Source organism: Glycine soja, chromosome 11 (assembly GCF_004193775.1).
Source record: "Glycine soja cultivar W05 chromosome 11, ASM419377v2, whole genome shotgun sequence".
In the NCBI taxonomy this organism is placed as follows: domain Eukaryota; kingdom Viridiplantae; phylum Streptophyta; class Magnoliopsida; order Fabales; family Fabaceae; genus Glycine; species Glycine soja.
The window spans coordinates 29,636,069-29,652,203 of NC_041012.1; the positions used below are offsets into that span (position 1 = coordinate 29,636,069).

The window sequence follows — 16,135 nt, forward strand, 5'->3', positions numbered from 1 at the left end:
GTTTTGAACTCTGTATCCAACTCTTGATGTAACTTTCAGATTCAAATTGTGATTGCCCAGATCTCTGAATGGACTGTGACTCGAGGAATCCATACACATCAGAATTCCCCGCTCGCACACTTGTCTCAGTCAGATGGTTGTGTTGTTAAGCCAAAGTTAATTATGTATGAATTTAAAACAATTACTTTGGTAATTAACAGTAATCTAAAATGACTTATAGAATCCACAAGTGTAACTTGTGTCTTCTTCACAGATGGAGCATGCATGATGACCCTAAACACTGTAACCGTTGAGATTCCCATATGCTGGAAAGTTATTAATGGTACAAAAAAGCATTGCACACATTTGAAAAGTCTTCTTGCGAAACCCATCAAACACTAAAACCCCCTCATCCCACAACTTTCTCAGGTCTTCAATCAACGGACTTAGATAAACATTAATGTCATTTCCTGGTTGTCTTGGGTCCGATATCATCATAGACAACATCATGTATTTTCGCTTCAAGCACAATCAAGGCGGAAAATTGTAAATTACTAGTACAACTGGCCATGAACTGTGTTGAGTGCTTAAATTGCCATATGGATTCATTCCATCACTGGCTAGTCCAAGTCTAAGATTTCTTGCCTCTTTGCCAAAATCCGGATACAAACTATCAATCTTTTTCCACTGTGAGCAATCAGTTGGATGACGGACCATTCCATCAGATTTTCTCCCATTTGCATGCCAGGTAAGATCTTTTGCGTCATCCTCATTAGCAAATAAACGCTTAAACCTTGAAATGATGGGAAGATACCACAACACCTTCGTTGGAAGGCCCTTCTTTGAGTTTTCATCAGAACTGCAGTCCTCATCATCCTTCACCTTGTACCGTGACGCCCCACACCTAGGGCATTTCGACATTTCTTCAAATTCATGTCTGTACAGTATGCAATCATTAGGGCAAGCATGAATCTTTTGATACTCCATACCCATCGGACACAATATCTTCTTGGCCTGATAGTAGCTTTTAGGCAATGTGTTATTCTGTGGAAGCAGATCGTGCACTATTTGAAGCAATGAAGTAAAGTTTTTATCACTCCATCCATATCTGGCCTTGACATTAACCAGACTTAACACCGCCGACAATAGCGTCAAGGAATTGTTGCACCCCGAATACAAAGGCTTCTTTGAGTCACTCTGCAATCTTTCATACACAGGGACATGTGCTTGCTGGAAAGACTCTTGTCCAAGGTCACGAATCATATCCTCCAAGCGATCTCCCATTTCTACATCAAACGGTTCGGATTGTTGCCCACTCTGCATGTCTGTCATTTTACCATGCCATATCCATGTCGTATAATTTCTCTTAATTCCATCACACAACAAATGCTATCGTATGTCATCCAATATTTTTCGTCTTCCGTTCAAACAATTGATGCAAGGACAATAATATTTTCCATCTTCATTCGGTTGACCTCTTTCTGAAGCAAATTGTAAGAATTGCTCGACGCCTGCCTCATATTCTGGGCTGATGCGACTTTCATTCATCTAACTTCGATCCATCTAAGTAATAACTCGGTCATACTCTCAAAGTTATTCGATGCATGAAAATCTCACTTTTTTATTAAAGGTGTGACCCTATCCCATTCGAGAAGACCGTCTTTTATGGTAGCTTCATACATCAGGGTTAATTCTATTTTGTTAAATTTGACAAAATTTTGGCAGCATTTCGCATTGGTCTCCTAGTACACGACATGAAATCGGTGAAATGAATTTCCCGATAATCAAGTATGCACTCAGAGAACAACTAAAAATGCATTACCGAAATTTCATCAAATTAAACAAAATAATTTTAACCTTAACACATGAATCTACCATAAAAATATCAGTCTCCCCAAACTGTCCAAACGGACAATTCAAGATTGAATACAATGATTAATGCAAACTGTCCGCAAGAATCATTGCATCCAATCTCAAACGGGAATCTAAGGTTCACTCATCATGAACACAATTTGTATAGCATATATCAATTGTCATTAATGGCAGTGAACACGTAATAAAAATATTCATTGGTAACAAACATTTGTACCTGTGATGATGAGCAGCACGGTCCAAAATGAAAGCAAGAATCAAAGAAATAACTTAATGAACACCTACATAAGACAATCTTGTGTATGATAAAAAAAAAGAGTAAGATTAAGTATAATAAGCGCTCAGAAGATACGAGAACAATTTATTCTAAATTATATTAAAAAAATGTCTTACTTACTACTTATGACTCCTTTTTGTGAGAAATAGAGATCTAACTGCAATTGTATTCCCTTTTCTCTTAACTTTTGGACTACAAAATGATAAAGGCTAAAAGAGAGAGAGACAGATCACATAGGAGAGTCACCGGCAGTTTACTTAAAAAATAATAATAATGGAGAAAAAAAGATAAAACGAATTAATGGTGAGAATTAAATCTCTGGTAGTCACGGAGACAAAATGCAACATAAAGATTATCGTTGTACCTATTAAACTTTGTAAGGATTGCTCAATCTCCCAAGAAGCCTTAGTCACTGCAATAAATCTCCAAGTGGCCAATGCTCATATTAATTTACAAGAAAGAATCTTTCTATACAAAGAACACCCACCACTACCACTACACAGAGTTTAACAAAGCTCAAGAAAAATAAAAACTTAATATATAATAACTACAATTAATTAGACTGAGTAGGTTGGATACAGTAAGTTGGAAGAAAAAGAAGAAAGGGAAAAAAATGTCATGGTTTTTTATTTCCTGCCAACATTTTGGGCTGTTTCTGAATAAATGGTGAAGACTGAAGCCTCTTGAAAAAAAAGTGAGTTCTACCAAGACTTTATTATAATAAGCTCAAGATATTCCCTAGTGTGGGCCTTTAGTGCTTATTTGCTGAACCTTAAAAACGGAGTTCATGTACATACCAAGACCCAAGACACATTAGCCATAAAAAGTAAAATATTACAGCGGGTGAATGTATACAAAAGAATACAAACAAACCTTTAGCTTCAAAACGTATAAGGGGAATGATATTCTTTTTCTTTTTTTTTTTTTAGATTAGGGGAATGATGTTCATACATCTCAATTTTTAACCTCTTATATTTCACTTTCATCCAATATTTTTCTCAATCTCTTTCTACTTCTATGTTAACCCAACCTTCAAGATTACGTGAATTTGAGTAAAACTTTAATATAATTTTTCTTTCAATAAGTGAGTAAAACTCCAATTCTAATTATAAAATAGTAAAAAAACATAAAAAGCCTTATCTAAATTTTATCCTTTATATATATAGCTATTAGATTATATTACGATTTAATTAATGACAAACATGTTTTCGAGTCTGTACTCAGGTACTTCTTATGCTTAGTAGAGACATACTTCTATAATTTTACTTATCGAAAAAAAATAGATGACAAACATCTCACACTTAAAAGTAAGTATTATAATTTGTTATAAGGGTAAATGTATGTAGAACAAAATATTAAATGAACAATACAAAATAAAAATAAAATCTCATAGATAATTAAAATTAATCAAGAAGCACTGCATCATATCACTTGATAACGTGCGCAGGAAGAACGTGTGCAGATTATTCGTGGCGTCAATTGCGCACATCCTAGTGTTTGGGAAACATGATAACGTGCGCAGGAAGAACGTGTGCAGATTAAAGAAAGCATTAAATTTATGAACGTCATAATAATTACTTACAAGTAAGTTGGATCCACTTTACAGAGAAAAATCACTTACAAGTAAGTTGGATACAGTAAGTTGGATCCACTATTGACACCGGTGAAAGCGAAAGAAAAGAGAAAAATCACTTACAAGTAAAATCCACTTTACAGACGCACGTTATGAGATTTTGTAAATTTACACAAATTCCTCCCCTGCTTTTATTTATTTCAACACTAACCTCTCAATTTTTAAAAAATACTTACCGACACTTGTTATAGAACACACTAATTATTTAATTATTTGAAAAAACATTACATTGTGCTTTTAAGTGTTAATGCTAAAAAATAGAAAAAGTCTTGTAATTTCACAAAACTTTAGGAGTAACTCATATGATTTACTAAGATATAAAAAGAAAGAGCTAAAATGAACAGTACACATTAATAAAGTATTTAGAGTAAAAAATGTTCATCAATCGGTACTTAATGATTATTTGTTTGGAAGCTTAATTTCTGAGAAAATAATAAATAAATGATTAATTAGTCTTTAAAAAATAATTATAAAAATATATAGTTCATTTAATATATACTTAAATATTTTCGGGTTCATTAGTCTCTGTACTGTTACTTAATAACTATTAGTTGTCGAGGAAGTTAAAAACTAAGAGCGTAAAATATTAAAAAAAAATATTAAAGAGAATAAACAAAAGCGAATATATTTACAGTGATTAAATTAAAAGTTGTATAAAGTGGCATGTCATCGCACAAGAGAATGAAACAACAGCTACTGACAACTAAACAACAATTGAAACTAAGGATAAAAATTAAATATTACAAATTAAAAATTATTTAATTTTTTTAAAAAGACTAAAATAAAAAATCGAATAATTACACTACCGATACATGTATACTATTTACTCTTAAAGATCTAATCACTTCACCCCTCACTATCTTTTTTACAACATCTTACCAATAGAAAAAACTACCGCAAGTGACACTCTTTTATTTTGGATCACTCTATTTGCACAGCTGGTTTAACCATGACAATGACACCTAGTCTTATAATGTCTCTAGTTAGTCTGTACTATCATCGCGACAGAGTTAATCGATCTCAATTAAATCTAGAAGAAGTATCAGCTTTATAATATAGCAGTATCGAAGATATTTTCCCCTTTATTATATTGAGATGAAAAAATAGATATTAAGCATTCATATGATATAATTATGGTTCAACAGTTGAAAGAAGACGCTCAGAAGGTCCAATTGTAAAGGACGTGGTTTGATTTGGTCTCTGTATTAACTAATTTCTAATATAATTTGCTGGTACCAAGACTCTAAATTCCTTCCCTCCCCCAAACACCACAACCGCATTAAAAAGAAAAACTGGTTTAAAAGGGTACCAAGTCAGCCACAATTGAATCCACAATTGAATCCATCCTTACAATAAATTAAAAGCCAATTGGCTATTCAAAAACACAAGTGTTGTGGCACACAAAGACTACATGAAAAGAAAGTATAACTAACCAGGATCACATTGGTTGTAGAAATCTTCAACATCTGCAATAGCATTACCAAGAAGAAAAAGCGCATGAGTATGGAAAAGCTTCCAAAACCTTCTAGCATATAAATTGTAAAAGATAAACAAATACATAAGGCTGAATGTCACATTCAAGCATTGAAAATGAATATAGATATTAAGGGCCTGTTTGATTTTCTTCTCAATTTTTCTTATAAAAACTGATTTTTAAAACAATTTCACAGTACTCAACAATCTATTTCTCATCCAATATGTAATAAGTTTCGAAAGTTGTTTTCAAAACCAGTGTTTTAAAAACCAAAAACAGTTGGAAGTTGTTTTCTTATCCTCTTCTATTTTCTTCAAATGCACAGGGGAAAACGTTTAGAAAACAAAAATGTGTTCAAGGAGGGACAAAAACTTTCAAATGTGCTTAGGAGACAAAAACAAATTTTATAAAACACAAAACTGTTTTTGAAAACAGTAAACAAACAAAGCCTAATAATAAGGAAATAAAAGAAACGTAAGAAGCTCTCAACATTTTAAAACCGAAACTTACTTGCATGACCTAAACCCTAAGTTTAGAAAAGAGCGATCGAAATAGAGAGAAAAGGAACATAGCAAAGAGTTTCGTTTCAACTAAAACCCTAAGGAAGAGCCAGATCAAAAAAATTGTTGAGGGAACTTACTTGCACCGCGACTACGAAGCAGAGGGGTGTTGTGTTTGAAAGGGTTGAGCGTGAACACACACACTCCCTCCCTGTTGTAAAGAGAGAGAAGAAAGCGGGAAGCCAAAAATTGAGTGTGGAGTGAAGTGATGGAAGGGATGCCCCTCAAATTAATTGCAATGTTTATACGTACAAGCGGTAAATTGTAATGTTATCAAAATTAATTTTTCTGAATATCTCTGTGTAGTGAATGAACCTCAAATTAATTTTTTCCATATCTCTTTGTGTAGTGTACGAAACATATCTCTCTGTGTATTATTATTATATAAAACACTTAGTTTATGCATAATTAATTTTTTCCATTAAAATAATTAAATATAATTCAATACAAAATTAAAATTATCATTAATCAAAATAAATTCATATTTTTTTTTTTGTTAAAATCAATCATGATTAATATGAATGACGAAATAAAAACAATTAAAAATTTGGAAACGTAAAATTCAATCATGTATTATATTTAATGAAACGATTGAATTTACTGTTTTTTTAAACCATGTATTATGAATTTAAATGCTAGATAAAAAAAATAATAGGGATATATTTTGTAATTTTTAAATTATTTTAAAAATTAAAAACTAGTTTTTTATGTAAACTTTATAATAAAAAAAAACATTGTTCTATTCTTTTTAAGTGGTATACCTAATACAAATACTTAAAAATAATTTGGTATAAATAAACACTATACCGTCTAAACAAAAATATTCATTCTAAATAAATAAAAAAGAATATATAAATACTCATTCATAAATAAATAAATAAATTTATAAAATATTTTGACCATCCATGTTTTTATATTTTTTTATAAATGCATATTTCGCCAAAATTAATTTAAGTAACATATCTTAGTAAAACACGTAGATTTGGTATGTATTAAATATATTTCAGAAATTAATTTTCAAAATTTATTTGAATTCATTCACGAGGATGTAAGTTTTGCTGCACATTTCACTTAAAACACAAATAAGAAAAGGAAATATTGACGGTGCAGGTTTGTGTAAGATCTAACAACTTCATCCTAGTTTTTTAGACGGAAGAAAATTTTTAAATAAAAAGTTTGAATTAAAAATAATTTGTTTTTTCAAATTAATTATTACTAACTTTTTTTCTTTATTTTTCCATTATTTAAAAATACATTATTATTTATATTTTCTTTCTTCCTGTTTTTTTTTTCTTCACACCCTTGCAACTCTTTTAAAAAAAATTTTTGAGTTATCACCAATTCACCATAACTCAGGAACTTAAATAATTATTTTTAAGCAAAGGATCCACCCTAGCTCCAAGAAATTATGAAAAGTGGGAAAAAAATGAATGAAACTCAGTCGTGAAATAAAATTTTAACACAAGTTAATAATAAAATTCAATATATATTTTTTATCTAATGCAAAACGACCTAAGAACATCTATTGTGTTGAATTGCTTACCTATTGAGTTGTTGAAGTAATTTTTTAATGGGTCATACACATTACACTACACTTAAAATCTTTTACTATTTTTTTTAAGCAAACTATTATGTTCTCTAATAACATACAATCGTGAGTTTCATAAATAATGGGTCTAGTTGAAATTATTTATTGAAAAATAATTTTAAATATTAGAGAAATAGACCTCATAAATAATTAAAAATAACATGTGATAGTCTCAATGTTTATCATAACATCATTTTATCAAACAAATAAAGTTGACGGCAAAATCTAAAGATAAAGAAAAGTTTGAAGACTTTGACAAGCCAAATATTTGTTCAAATATTAAAATTAGAATTTTAAAAAAATAGACTGAAAATAATTAATCCGAAATGTTTTTTCTTTGTTTCTTCTTTCTTATATGAATATTAAAATATCTTTAATTGAGTATTAAAATAACTTTTGACAAAAAAATTCATCACTATTTAAATATAATTCTTTTTCTTTGTTTCTTCTTTCCTAAATAATTTTTTTATTAAATTTATTAACAAAAAATTCACATAATTAACAAATGAGGTTAAAAATAATAAAAAAAAATGACAAATGTAATAAAAATAAATTACATGTGGATTATAATTAACTCTAAATTTAAAGACTTAAAACATAATTTTTGTGTCTCATGAAAATATTTTTATTTTTGTTTAGAAAAATTTGTTTAAAAATAATGAAAATATCATTTTTTTAAATCCTACAAACATATGAGATAACTATAATTATTTAAATTAAACCACTGTAACATATATTTTCAATAAATCAAATTAATATATACAAATATTTTAATTTATTTTTAATTTAAAGATAATACGATAATATAAATATAGTAGGATTTCATAGAATTTTTAAACAATATTCTCCATTTACCTTTTTATGAAGAAAAAAATAATTTTTTATTTTTATAATAATTAAATCAAAATATATCAGTAATAAATTTTAATTTTTTTATGATATAATTGTTTTTACCAACATTCTATAAAAATTTTATAAAAGTTAAACTCTATTATTAAAAACAGTTTTTTTTTTATTTTCAAATTAACTTATATCAAATAATTTATATAAATGTGTGTTATATTTAAATGATAATCATAAAATAATAAAATTAAAATTACGAAATTCATTTTAAAAATTTAGTTTAATTTTTAAATGTTTACCTTTTGAATTTATTATTGTTTATTAATTATTATATTTTTTTAATTAAAATATAATTAATAACGCAATATATGATTTTTTTAAATATATAAATAATTAAAAAAAAGTTTATATTAACATCGGTTTTTTTGGAAAATCGATGTTAACATATCATACGTTAACATCGGTTTTTCAAAATCATAATCCTTAAGAAACTCTAACCATCTCCTTTGTCTCATGTTCAGCTCCTTCTGACTAAACAAGTATTTAAGGCTCTTATGATCACTAAACACCTCGAACTTAGAGCCAAACAGATAATGTCTCCAAATCTTAAGGGCAAAAACTACAGCAGCCAACTCTAGATCATGGGTGGGATAATTCCTCTCATGAGTCTTAAGCTGTCTAGAAGCATAGGCCACCACTTGGCCATTTTGCATCAACACTCCGCCTAAACCCATCTTTGATGCATCACAATACACCTCAAATGGTTCTCTCGGATTAGGCAAAACTAGCACTGGAGCGGTTGTCAATCTTTCCTTAAGGGTTTGGAAACTATGCTCACATTGGGTATCCCACACAAAAGCTTGACCCTTACGAGTTAATTTAGTTAAAGGTAGAGCCAACTTGGAAAGGCCTTCTATGAATCTCCGGTAGTATCCTGCTAAGCCCATAAAACTCTTAATCTCAAAAACAAACTTAGGACTCTCCCACTTAAGAACAACTTCTATCTTAGAGGGATCCACAACTATACCCCCTTGAGATATCACATGCCCTAGGAAACTAACTTTCTCTAACCAAAACTGACACTTGGACAACTTAGCATAGAGTTGTCGGTCCTTAAGGGTATGCAACACAATCCTCAAATGTTCTTTATGCTCCTCTCTAGTCTTGGAGTATACCAAAATATCATCTATGAATACTACCACAAAACTATCAAGGTAAGGGTGAAAAACTTTATTCATGTAGTACATAAACACTCATGGAGCATTAGTCACACCAAAGGGCATGACTAGATACTCATAGTGACCGTAACGGGTCCTAAAAGCAGTCTTTGGTATATCCTCAGACTTCACTCGGATCTGATGATAACCCGGCCTAAGGCCTATCTTGCTAGACACACAAGCTCCTACCAGCTGGTCCATAAGGTCATCTATTCTAGGCAAAGGTTACTTATTCTTAATCGTTACCTTATTCAACTAACGGTAATCCACACACAACCTCATGGTTCCATCTTTCTTCTTCACTAGCAACACTGGGGCTCCCCACGAAGATACACTAGGCCTAACAAACTGCTTATCCAACAACTCCTCTAACAGTTTCTTAAGCTCAGCTAACTCTATAGGAGACATCCTATAAGGAGCTATGGATATAGGTCCAGCACTAGGTGCTAAGTCTATGGAAAACTTTATCTGTCTCTCAGGTGGCAGACGGGATATATTCTTTGGAAACACTTCAGGAAACTCTCTTACAATAGGGAGGTCACTCATAGAAACCTTTGTCTCTACTTCCAGGCTAGACAAGATCATGTACACTTGAGCATCTTCCTTTAAAGATGTCACAACTTGGTTGGCAGAGATAAACATCATATCCTTACTCACTCCAGAATCATCAAAGATCACACTTTTATCAAAACAGTTCAACAAGACATGGTTGGAAGATAACTAGTCCATACCAAGAATAACATCAATCTGGCTCAAAGGCAAACAAATCAAATCAATCAAGAATATCCTACCAGAAATCTCCACAGAACAATTCAAACACACATAAGAAGTTAACACAAAACCACTAGTAGGGGTCTCTACTACTAGATCTTTATTTAAAGAAAACACAAAAAGCATAAGTTTTCCTACACACAAACAAAGAACCACACAACAATCACAACCATCACAAATTCCTACTCAGTTACTCTTGAGAGTTGATACCTCAAGACATTAACACCCACTTTCCATCATTTGCATTTTTTGATCGCTTGCCATATCATTCCATTACCCTTCACAAATTATATAGGTGGCCAGTCTGATAATTCGTGACCCGGCATTGAAATTCATGGTATAGCAGACATCAGAAAAACAAATTCAATACGACTACAACAATCAAATCTCTATAGCTCATTAAAACACAACTAGTGAGTAAGTGCTAATAGCAAACAACGAACATCAAACATCAGCAACAACCAACACCAAGCATTCAACAAAACAACCAGAGAATGCACAGAAAAACATAGCAGACTCACAACTCACTGGCCGAAAGGTTCGACCTGCTCTGATACCACTAAATGTAACGACCCGCCTCGTCGCTACGGTATCCACACTCTAATATTAGATAATTTCAATTTTTTTATATAAAAAGAACTCCCTTAATTTTTGCTTATGAAAATAGAAGTGATTTTGTCACAACATAAATTCATCCAACAACACGCAATTACTTAAGTGAATATGCATAATTACATAGAAACAATAATTCGGTACATGTCATACACATAACGAAAATTAAATATGTTCATATATATAATTAAAATTCCAGTTTTACATCTTTAACTCAACAAAATAAAACTTAAAAACCAACTACGGAGGAGTTGATTACAAAACACAACTCTCTCCCAAAATAACGCCAACGTCATCACGTCGGCTCAACGGCTCCTCACCAGAATCTTACTCCCTACACCCTGCCACTGTCATTCTGCTCCCACGAACAAGGTTCGTGATCATCACAGGTATCAACCACACGATACAAAATTGCAAGGGTGAGTTTATTATAAAAGAACCAATACCAATTCCAAATAACCACAATTAGCAAGGAACATAGGCAAACATGATAAGCATGCACAACAATCATTATTCAACACTCATATCCAACAAATATTCATCATTCACATCCAACAATTACTCATCATCCATCCATGGACCCAATCAAGACTGCACAGAATGATGCATGCACCTGACTCAACACTCAGATGCAATGTGGTACGTACCAACAACAACCAAACCTCAGGAAATAGCCTAAGCGTGTCCACACGACACTCTCACTTAGGGAATTGTGCTGAGTTTATCGAGACCACCCGATTGTGCACGTAACAGCCCCCCTCCCATAGGTGATCAGCCTGGGAGCCCAAAGGTGTTCCCTACCAGGTGACAGCCCCCTAGTACAAAGTACACTTGGCCACTGTTACTCTATTTCCTGTGTTGTATGAGCTATGATCACGACCAAAAGTAAGTGTCAAAGACCATGGACCAATTAAAGCGCCTAAGCATCCCCTCAGAAATGCTTAGATTCTCTAACCACGCTAGTTACCCACGTCTGGACCATCCGACAAGGTCAATGCACTCTATCCCCCATGACATACACTCCATACGACGTATGATCGTGGCCAAAAGCTAGTGCCAAAGACCCTGGAAGGTCAGTGCACAGTGCCCCCCACGAACATACACAACATGCACATGCCAATGCATTTCCAACATCAATCAACAAATCGTATTTCCATGTCATTCACAACATAAATATCATCTCATCTCAATGACATTATCAACAACAACAACAACCTCATTTCATATTCACATATTCATCAATAATAACAATTCATGTTGACATGGTCTTTATTAACAACGTCATCTCAAATCAATATCATCATAATTATCATTATCATCACATATCAATTAAAATCCTCAATAGCAACATCAACAACAATTCAAACAAACACAACAATATCATTTCCACACGCACGGTCTTCAAACAACACATTTCAAACAACCAAAACAATATCATTCATCACAATATATATATATATATATATATATATATATATATATATATATATATATATATATATATATATATATATCGCATCCCATTAGTTAAAACGTAATTTTCTTTGAAGAAAAATCAGCATGCAACAGGGACAAGCAGATATCCTCATAGCTAGGTTCCCTGACCCTAACTATAGTGTTAAAACAGTAAATTTTATAATAAACTCCCCTCACCTATCGTGAGCTACCCCGCGGATTCCTCGTTGCGTCACTTGAAGATTCCTTTTTGTCCTTGCTCGTCGATTCCACACAAGCCTCTACCATGCCAAAACGAAGGAGACTTAGTATGAATTTCAGAAAACAAAGCTAGTAACAGTGCTCTGGGTCAAACACCCACATCACTATATGAAAGAGCTGAGAGCATTTCCGGTTTTACAAAGGAACATCATTTGGAAATTCTGACCATGCCAATGTGACGGGGGTTCAGTGTAGGTTACGAAAATAACATGCATTTCATAAAGGATAACGTTTACAAAGTCTCTTTCTCTAAGGTTTTTCAAAGGAAGCATAAGACATGCAATGATAATTCCAAAGTCAGAAAAGATGCAAAGACAAGATGAAACTAACAAGAAACAGGCATAGAACCATGGTCACCTCGAAAGAAAATGAAAGATCAGATTAGGGTTTTCGTTCTCTACCGGAACCGCAAGCCAAGTTGGAAGATTCCGCTTTGGTTGAAGGGTTCCTCTTGGTGTGGGTTTTCAATGGAGAACAATGATGGTTTGTGGTGGATAATGGTGGCTGTGGGTGATGGAGAAAGTTCTTGGAACTTTAGAAATGGCTTTGGAAGAAAGAAAGAAGAAGAAATGACGTTTTTCCTAAGCTACACGAAAGCAAAGGCTGAAATGCTTAAATAAGAGATGCTCTCGGGAACGGAAGCTTCTAGCACACGCCAGATATTTTCTCAAAGATCCCAACGGTCAGATCATGAAAAAGTGTCTTTTGAAGTTGAAGACCAAATTTCGAGAAGATCCAACGGTTAAAGAATTCTAGACAGCGTTTTTACCGAGGCAGCTTCATGTAGCTTTCTCTAGAAGTTTCATTAAGAGGCTTCCTCCAGAAGCTTCATTAAGAGGCTTCTATCACACTCCAGACTTCTTCTCAAAGATCCCAACGGTCAAATCATGGAAAATTGTCTTGTGAAGTTGCAGAACGAATTTCGAGAAGATCCAACGGTTAACGAAGGCTGGGCAGCATTTTTACTGAGGCAGCTTCATGTAGCTTTCTCTAGAAGCTTCATTAAGAGGCTTCCTTCAGAAGCTTCCTCGTGGCTTCTTTGAGAAGCTTTCTCAAGAGGATTCTTTGAGAAACTAGATCCTTATCTATTCACACCCCTCTATTAACTAAATTAATCTCCTTAAAAATAATTACGGATGAAAATAACGCAACAAATAATCAAACATCAAACATAATTACTAATAATATATATATATATATATATATATATATATATATATATATATATATATATATATATATATCAGGGTGTTACAAATTCCATATTCAAAAGATTTATAAAGCAAAATATTTAATAGTTAATATGGTCTGCCATTTTAAATACCATGTTACATTGTTATGGTTCAATTTGTGTTGCACAAGCACAAGCAAGTTTGTGCTTTTTAATTTTACATTTTTATTATTGTATTATAATTATAATAACCTCATCCTTTGACTTTGGACTTCTTGAAATTAAATACCAATGGCAATTCTATTGATAATCCAAGCCTCTCTGGTTTTGGAGGGGTCGTTCATGACAGTCGAGGAGCTTGGGTTACAAGTTACTTGGGTTCATGTGGCTACACTTTGTCGCTTCATGTAGAATTTTTTGGAATTTATAATGGTTTTCTTATACTTAAAATACTTAATTGTGTGTGACATCAAGCATACATGCATCCTAGATTAGGTGAAGTAGATCAATATGCTCAAACATGATTAACATTGCATTGATCATTAATCTTTAGCTTTAAAGAGTTGAAATTTGTAACTTAGCTTTTAAAATCACCAAGTTTAAACTCTGCATCAGGATAACTGACTATATATTATTATAGTCTACTATCTTAAGTGTCTAATCAACTATATGATTCTAAAGAAGTTTTTCGCTTTTGCAAACAGTCAATTAAATGGTAATATAATTGGCTATATGTTATTCAAAAAACTTAGGTTATGCAAAGAACAATATAGTCAACTATCTCTTTGTCATAATCGACTATTTTAGTTCTAAGGCTATAAAAATGAGTTTTTCGAAGGACTTGGTATGTGACACCATTTCTGCCATATATATCATTGCATTTTCTTTGAGAAAGTTTCTAAAAATCTTAGAGTGTCATCATCACCTTGATCCTTGATTGAAAACATGAATTCAATGGATCTTGGCATGGATCATGAAGAGTAGCTTGAGACTACATAGGAAGTATTTCTAACATTCATATATTTCAAAGATCAAGTGAAATCTTTCCTTAATTGTGATTATTTTTTTTGTTTTTCATCCAATAGGTTTCTTAATGGTTCACATATAGTGGGTTTTCTACATGTGGCTTTAATTTTTTTTTATAGGTTTAAAAAAGTTTAGGCATTTGTGGAGTGCATTTTCTTGTGAGTTTGTTTGTAACTCCAAAGGTTATAGTGGAAAGATTCAAGTGGGTTACTTGTATCAACTGGATGTGGATTTCTTTGAAATCAAACCAATATAAATTTTGTGCATTTTTTCTAACCTTTAAACTCTTGTATTGCTTCTTGCATAAGTTTCTTATTCCTTGAACATTGTATAATTGTTGAATATCATTTGGTAAGTGTTTGATTAAGTTTAAGAAATCAAAGGGCATTTGTAACAAGCCTAGTCTCTTGGATTAATTGGATTAAAGAAGGTATTTGCAAAAAGTTTTCATTTGGGGTAAAAAATTGTTTTGTAACTAATTCACTCCCCTCTTGGTTTATAATCCAACTTGCCATTATTGATAGTCATTCAAATGGTTGAAAATCATCAAACCTTTTGTGGAAGGTGCTTCTATAAATCGACCCCTCTTTTTACCGATGAAAACTATCCATTTTGGGAAGTACGCATGAGAATTTTCCTTGAATCCATTGATAGAGGAGCATGAGATGTTGTTGCAAATGGTCCTTACTTTCCTAAAGTTGCTATTGATGGAAGAGATAGAAAAAAAACTTTAACTCTTAGATAGTGGAAGAAAATAGACATGCTCAATACAATGTTAGATCTAAAAATATTTTTGCCTTCTCTTTAACCCTTGATGAGTTTTATTGTGCTTCTCACTGTGTAGATGCCAAAGAAATTTTGGAAATCATGGAAGTAACTTATGAAGGAACTATCAAAGTTAAGAGAGCAAGAAAGAATACTCTCATTCAAGAATATGAAATGTTTATATTATTGTCATGAGAAAGCATTTTGAATGTGTAAAAATGTTTTACACATGTTGTAAACCATCTGTTGGCTCTTGGCAAGACTTTTGAAAGAGAGGAGCTCAATGTCAAGGTTATTAATGAAATCCAACCCCCCAAGGGCATTGAATAAAAGAATCCAAAAAGATTGGGCCAAAGATGCAAAAGAAGGTCCTAGGGTTCTTATGAGCCTTATGGTAGATTTTGAGCCCATGAGCTAAGTATGAGCTCTTTTTTTTTTTTTGTAAATATTAGAATAGATTGTCCTTCTTTGAGTGGTGCTAGGTGCACCCAGCATTATTGCTGGTGCACCCAACATTCTAAAAAAATGGTGAAATTACCCTTGCTTGGTTTTTCTCTTACGGATCAAGTTGATCCGTAAGTTGACCCGTAAGTGACTTACGGATCAACTTGATCCGTAAGAAGAAAAATAA

General features: G+C 32.3%; 1 long non-coding RNA gene across 1 annotated transcript; it reads right to left on the reverse strand.

Annotated features, from left to right (window-relative positions):
- Positions 1-2,196: 2,196 nt before the first annotated feature.
- Positions 2,197-6,022, reverse strand: LOC114374567. Its single transcript, XR_003658581.1, has 4 exons — positions 5,876-6,022; positions 5,195-5,227; positions 2,493-2,540; positions 2,197-2,337 (listed from the first exon to the last, which is right to left on the reverse strand). It is a non-coding gene; the product is annotated as an uncharacterized LOC114374567 (long non-coding RNA).
- Between the last annotated feature and the right edge of the window lie 10,113 nt (positions 6,023-16,135).